General features: G+C 36.9%; 1 protein-coding gene across 4 annotated transcripts in view; it reads left to right on the plus strand.

Moving 5' to 3' along the window:
- ST7 (suppression of tumorigenicity 7) overlaps positions 1-22,224 on the plus strand; it is a 254,521-nt gene that overhangs the window by 88,717 nt on the left and 143,580 nt on the right. The gene's annotated exons all lie outside the window — the stretch shown is intronic.

Consider the following 22,224-nt stretch of genomic DNA (forward strand, 5'->3'; position numbering starts at 1 on the left):
AATTATAAATCCTATTTTCATAGCTATCCTGTGTCTTATGAGAAATTACAATCCAGAAAAATTTTACCTCAGCATTTACAGTTGTTGGCTATATTTATACAAATGCTATATGATGGTATCAAAGAAATAGCAAATACGATTTTTGTTCTTGAATAGAAATTATTATTTAAAGGGAAAAGAGAAGGAATGTTTCAAGTTAAGAATTGTTTCTTTACCTGTCTAACACATGCTAGAATGAACACAAATCATGGCAAATGTGTGTGTGTGTGTGTGTGTGTGTGTGTGTGTGGTATTTCTGGCACATACATGCATATATATGAAATTCTTGCTAATTTGAGACATATAGATCTATATTTATTCTGATATTGAGAATAATGTCATCTCTCAGCTACTTCATTTCATGAAAGTAGTGCCTCTGGTTAAAAGACCTGTGAAGTACAGAAGAACTCTTGATATCAGATCAAATTCTTATATACCAAATAGTTATTATTTATATTTTAATTTATTTCTGACCTTGGGCCTTAGGCTTCCACCAGTTTACAGATTTGTTACTTAAATATTAACATTTAGCTTTGAAATTTCACATCCATTTGATGAGTATAACGAGTTGAGGCTTATGTGGTGGCATCCTTTGGTGTGAAGGTCTGGGGGTAGCCAAGCAGCCTGCATAGGAGAGGAAGGGTCCACTAGAGACAGACTGTGGGTGGGGCTAGACACTGGCTGCTCAAGGAAGAAGAGCCTGTGCATAACAGAGGTCAAAATGGGTCTGAAAGCTATGGAATCATTTGAAGCAGGAAATGCAGACAAGGCAAGCAGAATATTGGGTAATTCATGACTGCAACACCATGTATAAGGGAAAGGTTTCTAATTGAAGTGGTGAACTAATTTTCCTCTGCCTCTTTCACAATTCCAGCTGAGTGGAAAACCTTGTCTCTTTCCAGGTGTTTTGTAGCTAGAACAGGTGGTGGACCTTCAAGTATGTTTTGAACTAAGTAAAGGCTGAGACATAGAAATAGAATCCCAGAGATCTTGTTATATACAACAGTCTCAAGAAATAGGCATGAAGCTTCTTCAGTCTGAGAGAAACAGAAAACAAGTGTTAGAAAGCCAAAGCATTCCTTCTACGTGTATGCAGTATTTTAATTTATAAATCCAGTCCCTGACCTTTCAAAGTTAATTTATGCATATACTACAATTTCAGTCAAAATCATTCTGGGATTTTGGGGAGAACTGGAAAGAATGATCTAATGGAAAAATAAACAAGGGAGCTTTCCAAGGAACTTTCCAAATAGAAGAGCAGTGAGTAATAATGATGAAAAAGTATAAACACAGGTCTATGGAACAATACTTAAGTCTAGAAATAGATTCAGCAATATGTAAACAATATAATAAGTTTTCTCCAAAAAAAGGATTACAGTGTTTTTGGGGAGCTGAGTAGCAGTTTTTAAACAAGTATTTGCAGGGCGTCCCTGGTGGTGTAGTGGTTAAGAATCCGCTTGCCAATGCAGGGGACACAGGTTCGATCCCTTGTCTGGGAAGATCCCACATGCCGCGGAGCGACTAAGCGCATGTGCCACAACTACTGAAGCCCGTGCGCCTGGACCCCAAGCTCCGCAACAAGAGAAGCCACCTCAATGAGAAGCCCGCGTACGGCAACGAAGAGTAGCCCCCGCTCGCCGCAGCTAGAGAAAGCCCACGTGCAGAAACGAAGATCCAGTGCAGCCAAAAAAAAGTATTTACATCAACATCTTTTATTATATACTAATATAAAATTGAAAGAAATTAGTGAACTTAATGAATTAATGAAATTAATGGAAAAATCATGTTCTAGAAAGACTAAAAAAATAGAATATATAATAGAAATGTGAAAGGATATTTTTGGGGGTTTAAAGAAATAGAAAAATGAAGAAAAAGATAGATTTGAAAAATATTTAAGATGTATGTTCAGTAACAGTTTTTAGAACAGTAGCAGAATGGGAAAATAGATCTGTACCAATATGACTGCTAACGAATACAAAGTACAGTCATCCCTTGGTATCTATAGGGCATTGGTTCTCGGACCCCTGCAGATACCTAAATCTGCAGATGCTCAAGTGCCATATATAAGACGGCATAGTATTTGCATGTAACCTGCGCAATCTTCCCATATGCTTGAAATAATCTGTAGATTACTTATAATACCTAATACAATGTTACAAATACAACGTAAATACTATGTAAATAGTTGCCAGCACTCAGCAAATTCAAGTTTTGCTTTTTGGAACTTTCTGGAGTCTTTCTATTAAATATGTTTAATTGTGGCAGGTTGAATCCACAGATGGGGAACCCGAGATATGGAGGGCTGTTTGTATAAAGTGCTTGTTTGTTTTTATCCCTCAAACATTGAGACTTTAACAGATGAATGGACAAAACAGATAATTCACACAAAGAGAAATACAGTTAGTAAAGTGAACATGAAAAAATGTTTATCATAATTCACTCTCAAAGGTCTTGTTCAAATTTATAGCACATAGGTATCATTTTATAATTATATTGAGGTAATCCCCCCCTGCCATCACAAAAGTGAACGTCTCATATGGGCAAATTTGCAGCAAAATCTGTACATTTTTATTTTAAAAAGAAACCAGGAACTTATTCTTTGCTGGCGAAGACATTGGCACAGTTCCTCTTGGGGGGGAAAGAAAAGGTAAACCACAGGAAAAGTAGAAAAGTTGCTAAAACCCTTTGGGCTAGTAATCCTGTCCCTAGGAATCCATTCCAAGGTAATATGTGTTCACACCATGATCAAACCCTATTGTTTCCCACAGTAGCAAATGATTGGAAGTAACCTCAATGTTCATCAAAAGGGAATTGGTATATTAGTGATGCTATATCATCATGACATTATCTCATCAAGTCATTACAATGAAAAGTATGAAGACTAAAAACTTGGGAAGTACATTTAAGGTGTAGTGTTGTGGAAAAGAACCTATAATATGATTTCAACAATAATAAGTGTGTGTGAAAGCTAATAGGCAATAGTGAAAGTAATTCTAATAAAATGATAGCTTATAGAATATTTTAAAATAATTAAGGTAATGTTGAATGTAATATTGCCTTTCCTATAAATAAATAGGAAAAGAAATCTAATTCTTCTCTTGTGAAGCCAGTTATAAGCATCATGGAATTGAAACTCCTGGAGATGGAGTTTCAGGTCTCTGAGGTGAGTGGGTGGTAGAAAATGAGACAGATCAAACATTTGACTTTTTTCTTACAGTCCCAGTGATGCCATTCAGCTCTAAAGACTTCTTTACTAACAGGAGAAGCATGGAGGGCAGGTTTCACAAGATTCAAGGCCAATTAGGCCAGCCTTTTCACTGGCCAACTTGCTGAAATTTATTTGAACTTTACTTTCTACAACTTTTATGTGTATGTGGTGGTTGTGGTGGGGGGAGAGTAGTAGAAATAACTTATGATGCTTTTTACAAGTAATTTGGTGCAAATAATTTATGATGTAAAATAATTAGATATCCAAAGAACAACCTACTGTAAATGATCTGAATCCCAGATTTAGTGTTAAGAAAAAATTAGATGTAAATGCTCTACTTCCCAGAAAACATTAGTCAGAGAGTCTGAATTTTACTTCTATACATCAGAGAGGAAGAATATAAGTTGAAGTAGTACTGTATATGGCAGGTCTGGATCCATAGGTGTAGCAAAGATGGAGGATTACATATGAGTGGGTACTGGAGAGTGACACTGACATTAAAAGGAAATGTGTAGGGCTTCCCTGGTGGTGCAGTGGTTGAGAGTCCGCCTGCCAATGCAGGGGACACGGGTTCGTGCCCCGGTCTGGGAAGATCCCACATGCTGTGGAGTGGCTGGGCCCGTGAGCCATGGCCGCTGAGCCTGCGCGTCCGGAGCCTGTGCTCCGCAACGGGAGAGGCCACAACAGTGAGAGGCCTGTGTACCGCAAAAAAAAAAAAAAAAAAAAAGGAAATGTGTAGCCATTGCTGTGACCCAAAAAGAAAATAAGCAATAGTTACACTAGTTGTCACTTGGAAAATTAACATGTAGGACAAAGCTTAAGAATCCAAGCCCATTTTCAGATTATATTTGTAGTTTGTCCTCTATTCTAAAGAATACCTTGTTTCTCACTGATTTGATGGAGTACTAGTCATCTTGGGCTGCCATAATAAAATACCATAGACTTGAGTGGCTTAAATAACAGAAATTTATTTCTCAGAGTCTGGAGGCTGAGAATTCCAAGATCAGAGTGCTAATCACTCACATCTCTGGTGAGAGCACTCTCTTCCTGTCTTGCAGACAACCACTTTCTTGCTGCACCCTTGCATGGTGCGTGCACGTGTGCACGCACACACAGAGAGAAAGCTGTCTGATGTCTCTTCTTTTTAGGACACTGATCTCATCATTAACGCTCCACTCTCATGACTTCATCTAAACCTAATTACCTCCCTAAGGCCCCACCTCCAAATACTATCACATTGAGGGTTAGGGCTTCAACGTATAAATTTTAGGGGGACACAGTTGAGTCTATAGCAAATGGTAAGTAATCTTTCCAACAGGGACCCCATCTTATACTTTTTTAACCTCTAAGCAGAGAGCTCATTGCACATGTGCTGCCATAGAGATCAGAATCAGTACTGATTAAGGAAAGTTGATAGCTTGTTAATCTTTTGCTGATTGTGATATGAAATTCAATCACACTTTCATAGTAATCTATGGAATTTATTTCAAAGAGTTAGCCTCCTGTTAGAATGCTAAGCAACAATAGCAGTTCAGTTCACGTGTTTATTTTCTTTTCCTTTTGTAGCATGTTTTAAATATGCTAAATTTTCTAGGATACAATAAATCTGTGAGAGGTCCTCAAAAGATGTAATTCCACTAGTTTATCATAGGTAAATGAAATCAAATTTACATACTTTGTAGGAAAAAAGTGAGTGCTTATGTACTCTATACATCAAACATTGGATAGACTTCAGGACGAGAGATGAAGGGAGAGATGGTACATCCTGAGCTTGGCCAGCACACCTTGTGACCAACCTAGTGTACCTATTCTGTGCCAAAATAATGGGTTAGTTCTGTCACTTCAGTTAGAATTAATGGTGCCTTAATCCACCACTTAAATGATCAGATAGAGTGGAGCAAAAATGCTGAATTTTTAGTTTTTTCATCTTTCAAGAGGAAGAAAGTTAAGAAATCTCTTGTTTTTGACTTTTGCTGAGACTCTCTCATTAATCTATATCTAATGATATTTTAAAACACTGACTTTTTTAGCATACTGTGATAGAGACATTGTCCTATTGTCCTGTACATGGAAAAATATCTCAATCAGGATTAAAAATAACTGGAAATAGAATCTTAAGTGTTTGCTTTTTTTGTTTGTTTGCTTTTGTTTTTGTTTTTTATTTCACTCAGTTCTCTTTTGAGGCTCTAGGCAGAATTAAATTAGAAAGAAAATCTGAGTGGTAAGGTTCTTTTTATAATATGACTGTTGATTTTATGTAAATGATAAAATACAGTTCTAGTTCTTTTTTATTTTTTGCCTTAAGCCAGGAGAAAGGTGAAAGGTTTTCAAAATGATAAAGCTTTTGTTTCCATTCATTGTGTTTCCTTCAGTTGAGAGGTAGTAGAGAAAGATTTTTGTTTCCATTCCATCTACTGCTTTCTTGGTTTCTTCTCTTTTTCTATAGAAGCATAGTTTTTTGCTTCTTGGAAGGAAGCTGGATTTTAAAAAACAAACACACACAAACTCAGAAAATACCTGTGGTACTGTTATCCTCCAGGGTCCCCTTTACCCAGCGGACATAACTTTATACCAACATGTGCCATTTATAGCAATTTCCACAGGCATTATTTGTATTAATCTGTATCAGTGTCTGTGTAGAGGATTTGAAGTACAATAATTTTCAGAACATTAAATCTCTGTTTAGAGAAATCATTAGATTTCCTCCTATTTATCAATAATTAATATTGAATAAATTAGCTATGACAACATAATATGGCATTTATTTAAAGGTGCTTTTTGTTTTGCTACCTTTGGCTTTTTAATATGGTATTTTATTAAATCATAAAACAAAAATCTGTTTTTTTCTTTTTAAGATAAAAATTTATGGGACAATATACATGAGAAAGGTTTTTCTTGTTTGTTTGTTTCTCTTTTTCATTATCTGATTCAACATACTGATAAACACATAACCCTTTGCTTTTCCTTTAGTTAATGCTTTCTTGGAAGAATTGTAGGAAGAAATGTGATATAATTATAAGTCAGCAAAAACATTAATGAACTATCAAGGTAATTAAAAAACTACTTCCCTTATTTGCTTCTATCAGGGGCTTCCAGAAAAGTCTCAGAAGAATTTGCCTTTTTTATAACCGTTTAATTAACTTGAGATAAATCCCTTACTACAAATATACTTCAGAAAAAGTGGGGACTCTAATGTGTACAGGGGTGTCTTCACCAGCAGCAAGACCAAAGTGCTGTGTTTTTCGGGTAGAATTTGGGTATAATTTATTAATTTCAGCAGAAGTTTAAACATGTAAACAGGATAATTTTGTCATGAACTTTGCTACATTTCTCTTAAAATCAATCCTTATATTGGTTACTTCAAAAACCAGTTTTATAGCAGAATGTTGACTGCTTTGCTCTAGGTTCACACATTCCCTGGCCTGAGCTTCTTTAGGGAAAAGTTTTCTTTACATAATATTTGCTCCCCAGAGATGTGTCTTTGGGAAAAGACTTTTATCTGCAACAACTGTATGGGTTTCCCAGCAAGTAAACGCTATGGAACAAGTAGATGGATTCCTGCTGTTTTCTCTACAGGCCCAAGTATATTGGAGAAGCTTAGCACATACTCACTGAAACAAAACAAAACAAAACCCAAACCAAACCAAACAAAAAACAACTTTACCTTAAAGAGAAACAAACAACTAATCACAATCTGTACTTTGTTTTTGTTTTGGGTGTATCTCTTAAGTTAACTACCACTTAGAGGGCATATTGCCTGATACTCTGCAGGCACTTTCACATATAAGTCAGTTAAGTCTTAGAGTAACCCGGTGAGGTAGAGCTGTTATTCTAATTATACTGATAAGGAACTGAGGCTCAAGGAGGAAGTCTTTGCCAAGATTGCATAGCTGGTTGGCAGTAGAGCTAGGAATTTGAGGGCTTCTGGGTTCAGGTCTGGTATGGTACACTTTCTTCTACATCATGTTCACTCTTCCTTTGGTGTTCTATCCAGTGCAAGCTGCATATGTAGAACACAGTGGAAGGGATTCTGCTGCAAATCCTTGTTTTCATTTCTATATGTCTCAGCCTGGACAAGGTCATTAAGATCTCTACAACAGTCACTGTTATCTCTCCCCTGGAGCACAGCAGTAGCCTTCTGATTGCATGCTCTTCCCCTCATAGCAGCCAGGGATCTTTTGGAAATGTAATTTGGATCATGTCATACTTCTCCCTTAAAAGCCTTCAGTGATTTTTTCCATTGTACTTAGAATAAAAAACAAAATACTTATTTTGGTCTACAAGACCCAGCACAGTCTGGCCCCTGCTTATCTCTCCCTCACTTAGTGTCTGCTGAGCACATATAGCTCCTGGAATGCCTCAAGCTCTTCCTTGCCTCAAGACCTTTGTACTTGTATTTTCCTTTTTCTGTAGTTCTTTAAGTCTTTCTACCTTTAGCTGATCCTTCAAGTTTTAGCCCAAATGTCATTTCCTGAAGAGATACCTTCTCCAACTTCCCAACCTCAGCCCTCTTGTTTTATTTGTATTCCTTCTCTCTCTGGTGTTTATAATTTGCTTTCATAGTCACTTAATAATAACTGACATTTAGGGAGCCCTCCCAATATGCCAGCCACTGAGTACTGCCTTTCATCCTGTTTATAGATGAGGACGTAAGGTGCTTTCCCAGATTACAGCAAATTGTGAGCCAGGGTTTAAACCCAGCCTTCCTCCACAAGACTATAAGCTCTGGGAGGGCAGGAACCATGTCTGTGTATTATTATTTTCCCAGTGCCTGGAATATAGTAGGCCCTTAACAAATACCTATTGAACAAAGAAGGCTGTGAAAATGACTTGTTTTTTATAATGCTTTATTGAAGTATAATTCATATACAGTAAAATCTACCCTTTTAAAGTATGCAATTCAGTGGTTTTTAGTATATCTAGAGTTGTGTAACCATCATCACTATCTGATTTTAGAATGTTTGCATCACCCCAGAAAAATACTGTGTATCCATTAGCTGTCACTTCTCATTTCCCTCTCCTCTCATCCCCTGGAAACCACTAATCTACTTTATGTCTCTATGGATTTTCTTCTTCTGGAAATTTCATATAAATGGAATCATACAACATATGGTCTTTTGTGACTGGCTTCTTTCATAGTGTGCAATGTTTTCAAGGTCCCTCCACGTGGTGGCATGTTTCAGTGCTCCATTCCTTTCTATTGCTGAATGTTATTCTTTTGTATGGATATACCACATTTTATTGATATTTATCCATTCATCATTTGATGGGGATTTGGGTTGTTTCTAGCTTCTGGCTGTATGAATAATACTGCTATGGACATTTACATACAAGTTTTTGCAGGGACATATCTTTTCAGTTCTCATGGGTATATGCCTAGGAGTAGAACTGCTGAGTTTTGTGGTAACTCTATGTTTAACATTTTGAAGAATTGCCAAACTGTTTTCCAGAGAGGCACAATGACTAAGACCTCTCAAAGAAAATCAGAGCTGGACAATGTTAAAGCAGTAAAAACAGGGACTATTGCAGCAGGGAGAAAGAGACCTCCGTATAGAACTGGGCTCAATTCTGATCACAACGGGGAAGATTGGGGGTTTATAGTCAAGGAACAGGCTGGGGGTAGGGGGAGGAGGTGGCTAGAAAATTACTAAGAGGGTAGGACAATTCTTTGCTGAACTGATCTAAAGAGATTCTTGCTGAAGACTGGCCAGAGTGATCAGCTATCATTTGGGGGATGGTGGAGGATGAGGAATTTAGTTAGATATTTAGGGTGGTCAGATATCAAGGGTGGAGATTCTGGCTAAACCTACTTAATAGGATCCTTGCTAATGCTGGTGATGCAAAGGCAGACATACCAGTCCAAAAGTCGAGGCCTAGTTGGGAGGAAGATTCAGACGAGCCTGATTAAAGGTTGGTCAAAGGGAGACTCTTTGTCAGACCCGTAACAGATGATTCAGGTTTTACCCTTCCAGTTGCTTTTCTTCAACTGTATTAGCAAGGAGGCTTCTAATAAATTCTCTTAAATTCCCTTAAATTCTACACGGTGCCATTTCATTTAGCATCCAACAGATATTTATTGACATGGAGTTAGCTGAGCTGGGATTCAGTGTAGTATTTTCTTAAAGCTGGTAAAGCTGCTTTATTTTCTATTTTGTTCTTACAAGTTAGTATTTTTGTTTTGTTTTTAGAAACATTTAGCGGGTCTGATAGCTTAGGCCTCTTTGGAAATCTCATTTATGCTGTAAAGAGGAAAGGCAACATCATATATTATGGTGGGTTTCACAGTTTATAAGACGTCGGCCCCATTTAAGTAAATTACTACTCCTACCATAAATACACATCTTAAGTGTGAATATCTTTTTTTCTTCTTTCTCCTTTTTATTAACTCTTTCCTTTTATAAATAGCATTTTCTTTCTCTGCCTCAGGGTGGGTGGTGGCTCCAATCTAGTACTAAATTGTTTTTATTAGCACTATTATTTTATCCCACTTACTGAAACATTGTTAGAGTAGGTTGTTTATAAATTAACCAGTCACTGCCAAGAATGATTTTACTTTCTCACAAACTGTTTCATCCTGTGTTTTTTCTACTTTACCACCACCCATCTGTAGTATGTCATGTAGCTTCAATTAATGCAAATTCAAATTTATTTTGAGAATTTAACAATGCTCCTGAAAATAACTGGCTGTCTTGGGGAGCTGAGAATCCAGAATTGTTACTCAATTGGAAAAATGAAGACTTCCTCTGCGTGACTAAAGCAGAGCTTCCTAACCTTCACCAAGGTTAACTGCAGCCTCTTCTGTGCAGTTAGTAACTAACGTGTGCCAGCTCCCATTGTAATGATTACAATTGCTTGGGTTACATTAATATTCATGGCACATGCCTCTCACCTTACTTGGCGCTCATTCTCTGTGTCTTTGACTAATGTACCAGTTTGCATTTCATTTTGGCGTGGGGAACCATGATTTTAGAGGATGTGAAGCAGAGAGCAGCTGGGGGAGCATGAATACCCAGCACCCAGTGCCAGGATTAACATACTGATGCAGATATTCTGAGAAGGGATCTTTTGAGACAGGTTAAAAGGAAACGCCAAGTGGAACTGAAGCCGACCTTGCCCTGGCACGTGATGCTAGTCAAGGAGGCGCTTGGCTTCGTTCTGTTTTATTTCCCTCTTGGGTTGCCAGCTGCTTCAAGCCAGCTGCTTAGGCACAGCTAAAATAAAGGCAAGAAAATTATCACTATGTATTTTATATTTGAAAACCTGCCAGTAATTTCTAAAGCTTAGAAAGTTCGCAGTAGCATATGGATGAAAGCTAAAAACTTAGAAATCTAAAAGGAAAATAGCTTATCCTTCCCGTCTCTGCAGAATTATTTTTAAAAGGTTGTACCTTCTCTCTTTGGATAATTTTCAGAAGAAAGGCAAAAAACATTTTTCGTTTTCACTCCTATAGCGTGATTTGATATAATTGAATTTTAATAAGTACGTTGTGAAAATGAATGGGCATACAGTATAACTATTTTAAGTTTTATGGATTTAGAATCTGCAGAGAGAGGGAGTAGCTGCTGGAATTTAAATGCCATCCCACAATAGACCTTCTGACTAAGAGCTTGATATGTAATTCAACCCTTCTCTTCTGCTACCAGCTCCCCCATTTCATCCTAAACTTGATGTCTAGCAACAGACAATATCACTCCTTTTTGTGCTCTTTTGATTATTATTATTGGAAGACCCTCCTAACCTGTCCCTTCTCTGGAGCCTTAGGATGCTTGTTGAGAGACACAGGTACTAAAGAGCATCAGAATTGGGATGAACTGTCCAGGTGCCTGTGGAAGTACAGTTTGGTTCATGGGTTACCAGGGTGTTCCTCCTGAGCTGTATCCCAGGCCTTGCTATAGGTTTTAGGCTTTTCGCCTCCACACTAGATTCAAATGGGAAAGGATAGGCAGCTGGGGCCACAGGCCAATGAGTAGCTCACTGCTGAAACAGGATTCCCTTGAAGTCCTTTTAAAATAGGTCAGTTTTATATCCTGCCTTGCAATAGATCCATGATGATTTTAATATCAAAATATTTATTTATCATTTAATCATCAAGTACAATCGATGCTCCAGGAAGATATGGCATGTTTAAATTGGGACTTCCTGATGTCATGTGTACCCCAGTTTGGAATACTGTGGATTTAGTGTGACTTTTGAGAGAATTCTTTTACCTAATAGTCCTTTATTTGGAATGGATCTGGTGGATACTAGGTATTTTCAGAGCAGACGTTGGTAGAATTTGGATAATCATTAGCTTATTTCAGCAGTCTACTCTTTCTGTGGTGATAAGAGGTCAGACTGAAAGTCCAGCAGCCTACGTTCTAGGCCTGGCTCACTATTAACTTGTGATGTTGTATAAATTCCTTAACATCTTCAGGCCCATTTTCTCATCTATAAAAAGAGGGGGTGAGCGAAAAGAGATAAAGTAGCATTTTCCAAAGTATGTTTTGTGAATTATTACTTGCTAAAAATATTCTAAGAGTGGTTGCCAGGGACTGGGAGGAGAGGGAAATGGGGAGCTGTGGTTTAATGGGTGTAGAGTTTCAGTTTTGCAAGATGACAAATTCTGGAGATTGGTTGCACAACAACGTGTATATACTTAACACTGTTGAACGTACACTTAAAAACAATTAAGACGATAAATTTTTGTTACGTGTATTTTACCACAATTGAAAAAAAGAGATATTCTTAGGGCTCCACTCTTAAGTAAACATAAGTTGTGTGTTACACTCCCCTTCTGGAGAGTCACAGTGTATTCAGCATATGGTAGCTTCTGAGACATCCTGCACTAAACAAAATCTACTTAACTTTAACCCAATGTTTCTCAGATTGCCCCTCCCCCGATTAAACTAACATCTCTTAATATCCTATGGAACTTACATTTGGAGAATCACCATGTGGGAAAAGGTAATTTGAGGTCTTTTCCAGCTCGAACATGTTACCATTCTTCAAAGACACCGTATGATAATATGGGCTATGCCAAAATAAACCCTAGACGACAAAGATTAATTCAGGGCTTCCCAACCTTTTCCATATCATGGCAGGCATAGAAAGTAATAATGTTTGAATGGTACATGTGGGTAAACAGACAAGGTGGCTCTGGGCTAGGAGCTCAGTAATCCAATTAGCACACCAGTTGAGTACAGATCTGGTAGTAAGGTCTTTAAAAAGCTATCACTGAGAAAGCTGCATGAAATGTCATGCTCTTCAGATGTCACGTTCAGCCTGCGAAAGAGGCATTAGAGGCAGAACATACTATACTATGTGTTCCATTTTCTTTTTGTTGGCAACAGTTTTCCACTTTAGGTAAATCAGAAACTCTCCTGACCGTCTGTATGGCTGTGGTTATCACTGGTCATTAGACCTCACTGGAAATCTCCAGTGGTTGTGTGAGTGAGGAGTGGAGTTTCCAGCAGGATAATACTCTTCCACAGTTTGTTCAATATACTTAAGTGATTAATTCAACAGCCTCTTATTTTTTAAGTGAGAGCATATGTACTAATGTCATTAACAGAGTAGTTCTCATTTAATGGGAGACATTTTTTTTCAACCTCACACTTCCTAGAGGAATAATTGTTTGGGGCAGTGATATGGATTGGATGTGGGGGAGAAAAGCATATTCATATTAATGCATTCTTAAAAGAAATATGGTATAGATCAGTGAGTGAAAGCAGCACTTTTCCCACTTAAGGCCACTGAAGTTGTCCTTGGCCCTTACGCTTCACCCTATTCCCCTCAGTTGGTGTCATCCTGTAATATTATATCTTCTAAATGGCTTGCTTAAAGATTCTAGACTGAAGGAAAAAAGAGAATAGATTATATTTGAAGGTGACCTACATCACTTTTCAGTTAGTGTTTCTATTCAGCTTACCTAGAAACGAAGATTAGTCATGATCTACTTAGCAATAGGCATTTTGATTTTGGAAATGCCAAGTCCTCCCTTATTGCCCTTTTCCCCATAAAACAACTCTTACTATTGCCTTTATTCACTCTTTATTGTTTTCTCTAAGAATCCTGTTGGAGAAAGTTCAAGTTTTAAAACTAAATATAAAATTGCATCCTTGCTTAGCAGCAGGGATCCACTGAGAAATCCCATTGACAACCTCTGCTGGGCTTCTGAGGCGGAAATTTAATGACCACCTATTGACTGAGCTTGATTTGTCACTTCTTGGCATCTGGCCAGGCAGAGCTAATTCCTTCTAGCTGAGCAAGGTAGGTGGGCAGGAGCCAGAACTGGGGAAAAGATGCAGCCACTGCAGCTGGTCCAGCTTCAGGTGTGGACGAAGGAAGTGAAGTGTGTCAGATCAAGACCAGAGACCAAAGAGGTGCTCAGGCAGTAAGGGCACATGGTAGGCCATTGCGAAAGGGAATCTGAGACGAAGCAAAGGGGAGCATGGTGACTCAAAATTTCAGGTTTACAGTTCTCAGAAGTCCAAGCAGACTATGCTGGAACCCACTAGGGAGCATTGAGGCTGAGCTTCAGTCTTTGAAGAACAGGACTGAAATGGGGTGGGATTTTAAGCAGGTTACTGGAATGAGACCCAGAAAAAAAAGCAAAAGAAACTCAGGAAAAAAAACTCAGAGAAATCAGCAGGCTATTTAACCACATCCCTGGGCCTCCACACAATCTAGTGCTGTTGCAGCATTTAATTTAATTTTACTTATTTATTTTTAATTGAAGTATAGTTGATTAACTATATTGTGTTAATTTCAGGTGTACAACAAAGTGATTCAGTTATACATATATATGTATATAGATTCTTTTCCATTATAGGTTATTGCAAGATATTGAATATAGTTCCCTGTGCTATACACTAACCCTTGTGGCTTATCTATTTTATATATAGTAGTGTGTATCTCCTAATTTATCCTTCCCCCCACTTCCCCTTTGGTAACCATAAGTTTGTTTTCTATGCCTCTATGTCTGTGAGTCTGTTTCTGTTTTGCAAATAAATTCATTTGTATTATTTTTTAGATGCCACATATAAGTGATATGATGTAATATTTGTGTTTCTCTGACTTCACTTGGTATGATATTCTCTAGGTCCATCCATGTTGCTGCAAATGGCAATATTTCTTTTTTATGGCTGAGTAATGTTCCATTGTGTGTGTGTGTGTGTGTGTGTGTGTGTGTGTGTATCTCACATTTCCTTTATCCATTCATCTGTTGATGGACACTTAGGTTACTTCCATGTCTTGCGTATTGTAAATAGTGCTGCTATGAACATTGGGGTGCATGTGTCTTTTCAAGTTAGAGTTTTCATCTTTTCTGGATCTATGCCCAGGAGTGTGATTACTGGGTCATATGGTAGTTCTATTTTTAGTTTTTTGGAGGACCCTCCATACTGTTCTCCACAGTGGCTGCACCAATTTAAATTCCCACCAACAGTGTAAGAGGGTTCCCTTTTCTCCACACCATCTCCAGCATTTATTGTTTGTAGATTTTTCGACGATGGCCATTCTGACTGGTATGAGGTGATATCTCATTGTGGTTTTAATTTGCATTTCCCTGATGATTAACGATGTTGAGCATCTTGTGTCTACTGGCCATCTGCGTTTTCTCTTTGGAAAAATGTCTATTCAGTTCTTCTGCCCATTTTTCCCAATTAGATGTATTAATTAGTCCAGCCATCTTGGGACACAAATTAATAGTACTTATTGGGTTATAATATAAGCATTGTGAATCCAAGTTCTCTTGCTGCTTTCATTCTTTCTAATGGAGTTATTATGCAATTACCAGCTTATTATCATGCAGTAACTTAACATTATTTAAACAACACTGCTTAAAGCCTAGGGTGAAGCATAGAAATTCATACCCAGCTGGAGAAAGCTGAATGCCCGCTACATGGTAGCAAGATAGATGCTCTGCATCAGGGACTTTCCTACTATTATAAAGGCTGAAAAAGAATAGAACAAAAAAAAGTCGTGGTTGTATGGATGCCTTTATGGGTGATAAAGTTTAAATTAGCATATGCAGGACATTCTAAGACAATTAATGTCTACTCTTTTAGTTAATTGGTTGGGGTGAATTCTCTCTTATTGTTTCATTTGCCTTATAATTAGCTTTAGTTCAGCAATTAAGTCATGTCACTAGCCCACTGTGACACTGAAGGATGGCGACAAGCGCTTGGGTGGGTGGCACTGCTTGGTGCAGACTGTGCATGTTAAATGAGTTGCTGGCTTCCTAAATGGCTCTCCTTCTCTGGCTTAGGAATAGTCTTTCATGTTCTTGAATAAATCTGTGTGCTATCCATATGCAATTATAAATGTACTGAAATAAATAATTTCATACAAGATTTTGTGACTGTATCATTGTAATCATTAAAAATTGCTCAGTGTTCATCTTTATAAAACTGGAATTCAGATACATGTAAACATATATAACTTTTCCTATGTAGTTCTCCTTGAAAACTTCTTAATAAAAGTAGGAGCGTTTTGTTGTTGTTGCTATTAATCTGTCGACTTATCCTTAAATATCTTATTTTAAACTAAAATAGATATGTTCTTTAAAAAATTCCCTTGAATAAGAAAATATCTTATTTGTTGAAATTAAAGAATAGCATATATTGGTTGTGTTAAAAACTATATATACTTTTATTGATTACCAGAATAATACATGCATATGTAAAAAATTTAAGACTATAGATAGTGTAAAAAGTATAAAATGAAGGTTTCACATAATCTCACCCTCCAAAGATAACTTTTGCACTGTATAGTTTTTAGTTTTATGTCATGCTTTGAAAATCTCTTTTTCCCCTGATTAAAAGAAACAACACATATAGTAGAAAATTTCAAGTCTATAGTGAAGGAAAAAAACTTCACACATAATTCTACCACTCACAGTTGAGCAGTACTGGAAAACTGCTTTGTATCCTTCAACTTTTCTTTTCTTTTTTTTTTTAATACATCTTTATTGGAGTATAATTGCTTTACAATGGTGTGTTAGTTTCTGCTGTATAACAAAGTGAATCAGCTATACATATACATATATCCCCATATCTCTTCCCTCTTGAGCCTCCCTTCCACCCTCCCTATCCCATCCCTCTAGGTCATCGCAAAGCACTGAGCTGATCTCCCTGTGCTATGCGGCTGCTTCCCACTAGCTATCTGTTTTACATTTGGTAGTGTATATATGTCGATGCTACTCTCACTTCACCCCAGCTTCCCCCTCCGCGGCCCCCCCCCACCCCCATGTCCTCAAGTCCATTCTCTACATCTACGTTTTTATTCCTGCCCTGCCACTAGGTTCATCAGTACCATTTTTTTCTTTTTAGATTCCATATACAGGCATTAGCATACGGTATTTGTTTTTCTCTTTCAACTTTTCTTTGTGTGCCCAGAAACTATACTTACGCCTATGTACCTACACAGATAGTAAATGTATAATCTATGAACTTTTTACAAAAGGCGTCAAATTATAAAAAGTTATATAATATGCTTTTTAAACTAAAATGTGGTGATCATTTTTTCCTAAGTAACTTTATAGCATGATTTTTAATGGCTGCATACTATTCTATCATAATGATATATAATATTTAACCATTTCTTTTGTTGGATATTTAGTGGTTTTTTATTTTGCTTTTATAAATAATACATTTATAAATATATTTTCCTGAATATCCTTGAAGATAAATATATGAAGAAATCCATGATTATTTCCTTAGGGTAAATTCCTAGGTGTATAATGATTTAAAAGACAATAAAAATGTGCTCAATTCACATGTATGAACTTCAGGATTGACAAGTGGATGAGCAAGATCTCTTCATATTTTTAGAATGATTTTAGCAAGTAAATCTGCAAATTCCAAATTTTAGGCTTTTAATTTATATAGATAATCTTCTAGGTTCAAACATCCTGGGTTTAGGTATTCAAATGCTGTGTTTGAATGTATAACCACCCCATTTGCTCAAGGGAAGCCTATTGTATGTGTTTTAGTATTTATACTCTTGTTTTTGTCACTGAGTTTCACATTTATTCAATGTTTGGAATTGTGCATATCACATCAAATCCAAATCCAAAGTGAAAAACAAACACATGTTTTATGGCTCAGTAACAAGTATAACAAGATTTCCTGGAGAGAAAGGATATGTGATTTTCCAGGGTGCTCTAAACTTCTTTTCTTGTATTAGCAGCTTTTACTCTAGGAGCAGAAAATAAATTATGTATGTTAGTTGTTTTGTTTGTTTCTTCGTTTCAAAATAAAAAATATTTATCATAACTTGAAAAATGTAGAAGGGTACCTCCTCAAGTGTTGACTAAATCAATAACTATATGATTAGAATAAAACTACAATTTTGTGCATGTAGTGACTGTAATAGCTACTGTGTAGAGAGCTCACATTAGGCACCCAACTCAGCCGTAGGAGCTTCTTGCCACTCTTATTAATCTTCACTAAGGCCAGGATAATAATGTGTGCATGGCAGGCTTGAGTGCTTTGGTTTAAAATGCTCCTCAAATTATTCATCTTTTTGATGTTTTGGATCCAGGAAATGTTTGGGCATCTCTCCACAGTTTGTTAGACTTTTTCAGTGAATTAAAATTTCTTTTAGATCATGGCATTTTCATAGAAACTGTTTCAAGTGTGATTGGGTGTAACCTGTAGCAGAAGTTTTAATCATTTTATCCATCTTCTTACTTCTTACTGCCATAGTTTATTGATAAAGACTTTTACACTTTACATGAAAATTCAGTACTTTATGCTCTCAAGTAGTTTTTGTTTAGCTTAATTTTACTCTTTTAGAATTTGTGGTTTGCCAGAGGGATGTGAGGAATTTAGATGTAATAGGAGTGATGATACAATAATGTGACTATAAAGTAATGAGTTGCATTTCTAGGTGGCTATATTTGTCCAAGGGATTGGTGTTGTCTAAAATGGTAACTATAAAGAGATAATTTAAATTATTTTTGAAATATTTTCAGACTTGATATATCAGGGTTCTACTAGTAAAACAGAACCAGTGGGAGTTTTTATGTATATATACATATCCATGCAGGGGTCAGGGTGGAGAGAGAGAGAGAGAAGGGGAGAAGTAAGGAGTTGGCTTACAGGATTGCAGCCTGGCTAGGCAAGTCTGAAATCCCTAGGGCAGGCTGGAACTCTTAGGCACAAGGTGAAGCTGCTATCCACAGGCAGAATTTCTTCTCTGTCAGGGAGACCTCAGTTCTGTCAACTGATTGAATCAAGCCCATCTAGATTATCTAGGATAATCTTCTTAAAGTTAACTGTGTACTTTAATCACATCTACAAAATACCTTTATAGCAATACTTAGGTTGGTGTTTGATTAAATAACTGGAGACTGTAGCCTAGACAAGTTGACACACACAAAATGATATTTGGTATCTGAATCAGTGCATAGGTTATATAAAAGAACCAGCTTCATTAATATATAATCATAGTTTATCTGTGATAAAAAGCAGAAATACCTGATTTGACTACCTAATTCAGGTACTAGTTTGAGTCATACAAAATTTTGTATGTTACCAAAGATAAAATCTACCTTCAAAGTACTAATATTTACCAGAGTTGAGATTGTTGAAAAGAAAGTACATCAGGTTACAATTACAATTTAAAAAAATGTTTTTGAGGAATGGCAACATCATTGGAACACTGATGGCTCCCCAACAGGATTTGAAGGGGCAAATGATCATTTAGATCTATGCTTCTCAAGCTGGGTTCGTGACTCCACTTAATTTTCTTCTGCCATTAAGGGATACGTCAGTAGAAAATACCAGAGAAACACTTTTTATTTAATGTAGACCAGGGGTCAGCAAACCGTTCTGCACAGGGACAAATAGTGCGTATTTTCAGCTTTGCAGGTCATAGAGTCTCTGTCAAAACTGTTCAACTCCGCTGTTGTAGCATGAAAGCAGCCAGAGGCCATAAGTAAACTAATGAGCACAGATGGAAAGAAATGATCTGACCAGAGACTTTGGATGAGAGCTGCAGTGGGGTCCCTCCAGTGGAAGATGCCCTTAGAACAGTGGTTAGGAACTCAGCCTTCAGAGCCAGTTGCGCCTGAATTTATGTCTTGGGTATGTCACCTTCTAGCTGTGTGACTTTGGATAAGGGACTTGAGTAATTTAATCTTCACGATTCTTATCTGTAAAAATGGACAGAATAATAACACCCCATGAAGTTGTGAAAATCAACAAAGAAGGAATGTAAAGCATTTAACCCATTGCTGGGAGTCTTATGAAGATCTCATAACTATTTTCTGCTATTATTATTATTAGTCAGATGTCAAGTTTCAGCGCCAAAGCAAAATTTCAGCCATTTAAAAATTATTATTATAAAAGTCTTTATAATTTTCCAGAACTAGGACATGCTCTATTTTTTTTTAATTTGGTGGGAATAAAGATAAATTTTATGTTTTTACTTTGATCAAAAGTATTAGGAGTAAATTAATTTTAGATTGTCATTTTTTTCTGTTTCCTGGTTTTAGAACATAAATACCTGTTCTCTATCATTTGGATGTGTCCATTTTTATAATGTTTAAGTCGGTAATGGTGGTTATTCCTAAGAAAGAGGAAATAAGAGACAAGTACATAGCAATTCTGTACAAGAAAAAGAAGAAAAGGGGAAAAACGGCAAAAGGAAAAACAAAGGTGTCCATCAAGTCACTAGTGCTCCATGGCAAGAAGAGAAAGAGCTTCTGTTTTATACTAAACTGAGTTAGACAGTTTAGAGTATTTTCAACCCAGTACTCTGCAAGTGGGATTTTTTCCCCCTGAGTATTTCCTTTCAGCAGCTAGATCCCTTGCCTCCCTGTTTTGAGAAATTATTTGATTTTCTCTGCAGCTGTTTGTCTCATGTTATCCTCCCATCATTTCTAAATCTGGTTTTGTCTGTGATGAAGTCTGAGAAGTAGTTCATTTTAATGGTTTCTATGTTTTTTGTATATTTGTTTTTCATTCTTCAGCAGTCAGTTAAGACAATAGTCATGCCTTCTCATGTGATTACATGCCACTCCTCAAGCCTCCCTTCTGTTAGTGAGCAGTATTTATGGTTTGTGTATGTGAAAGTCTGCTATATCTGTTTGCTATGCACTTGCCTAGAGCACTGAGAAGTTGAGTGTAGTCACTGGAGTGGTTTCTTTTTGTTTTGTTTTTCCACATGTCATCAAATACTGCAGGAGTGCCCTTTCTACATTCTGCATCAAAGACAACTGGAAGATAGAAAGGAGCACTCCAGTCAGTTTTACTTTCTAATAAGCTGTATGTAGTTGTTTTTCCCCCAGTAATGTTTTTATCCCAAGTCCTCAAATTTTTTAAAAGAAATGTTCTGTTAAAATTCTGGAAATAAAATACAACTCATAAACAATATTAAAAAAAAACCTAGGGAAAAATTTTATCAACTATCACAATAAAAGTTTAACATACTCAACTAAAGAAGGAGCTCCTGTAAATCTGTGACCTTCCAATAGAAAAATAAGCAAACAACATGAATCAATAGTTCCCCAAAGAATAAAAACTAGAGAAAATAAACATGAAAAAAATTTAGCTTAGCTAGTAATCAAAAAAATAACTCCCTCCCTTCCTTCCTTCCTTCCTTCCTCTCTTTCTCTCTCCCTTTCTTTCGCTCTTTATCTTTTTTCTTCCTCTCTGTCTCCCCTCCCTCGATTCCTCCCTTTTTCTTACCTCCCTACTAATTTGGGAACACATAATACTTAATTTGTTGAGGTGGGTACTCTCAAACACTGCTGGAGTGGAAAGTGGCACAACCATTTTGGAAAGTAATTTGACAGTATGAACCGAGACTTTAAAATGCCTGTCACCTTTAGGTCATTAATATTACTTCTAGGAATCCATTCTAAGGAAGTCATTAGAGATGCCTCTCAGAGCACTGTACACAAGGATAGTCGCTTTAATTTGTAATAGCATTGGAAACATCAAAAACTTTAGAAACAACCTAAATTTACAATGACAAAAGTGGTTACATAAATTATAAAAAAAAACTTCAGGAATAAATATTATTATACAGCCATTAAAATCATGTTTTCAAAGAATGTTTAATGAGATTGGAAAATATTCACACTGTATATTTATTTAATAAATTTTTATTAGAGTATGGTTGCTTTACAATGTTGTGTTAGCCTCCACTGCGCAACAAAATGAATCAGCCAGATCAAAAAAGATCTTGCTGTGATTTATGTCAAAGAGTGTTCTTCATTCATTTTCCTCTAAGAGTTTCACAGTGTCCAGTCTTACATTTAGGTCTTTAATCCATTTTGAGTTTTTTTTTTTTTTTTTTGCGGTACGCGGACCTCTCACTGTTGTGGCCTCTCCTGTTGCGGAGCACATGGCTCACGGGCCCAGTCGCTCTGCGGCATGTGGGATCTTCCCGGACTGGGGCACGAACCCGTGTCCCCTGCATCAGCAGGCGGACTCTCAACCACTGCGCCACAAGGGAAGCCCCATTTTGAGTTTATTTTTGTGTATGGTGTTACAGAGTGTTCTAATTTCAATCTTTTCCATGTAGCTGTCCAGTTTTCCCAGCACCACTTATTGAAGAGACTGTCTTTTCTCCATTGTATATGCTTGCCTCCTTTGTCATAGATTAGTTGACCGTAGGTGCATGGGTTTATCTCTGGGCTTTCTATCCTGTTCCATTGATAAATATTTCTATTTTTGGGCCAGTACCATATTGTCTTGATTACTGTAGCTTTGTAGTATAGTCTGAAGTGAGGGAGTCTGATTCCTCCAGCTCTGTTTTTTTCCCTCAAGACTACTTTGGCTATTCGGGGTCTTTTGTGTCTCCATACAAAGTGTGCAATTTTTTGTTTTAGTTCTGTAAAAAATGCAATTCGTAATTTGATAGGGATTGCATTGAATATGTAGATTGCTTTGGGTAGTATAGTCATTCTCACAATATTGATTCTTCCAATCCAAGAACATGGTATATCTCTCCGTGGGTTTGTATCATCTTTAATTTCTTTCATC

Source organism: Delphinus delphis, chromosome 9, assembly GCF_949987515.2.
Source record: "Delphinus delphis chromosome 9, mDelDel1.2, whole genome shotgun sequence".
In the NCBI taxonomy this organism is placed as follows: domain Eukaryota; kingdom Metazoa; phylum Chordata; class Mammalia; order Artiodactyla; family Delphinidae; genus Delphinus; species Delphinus delphis.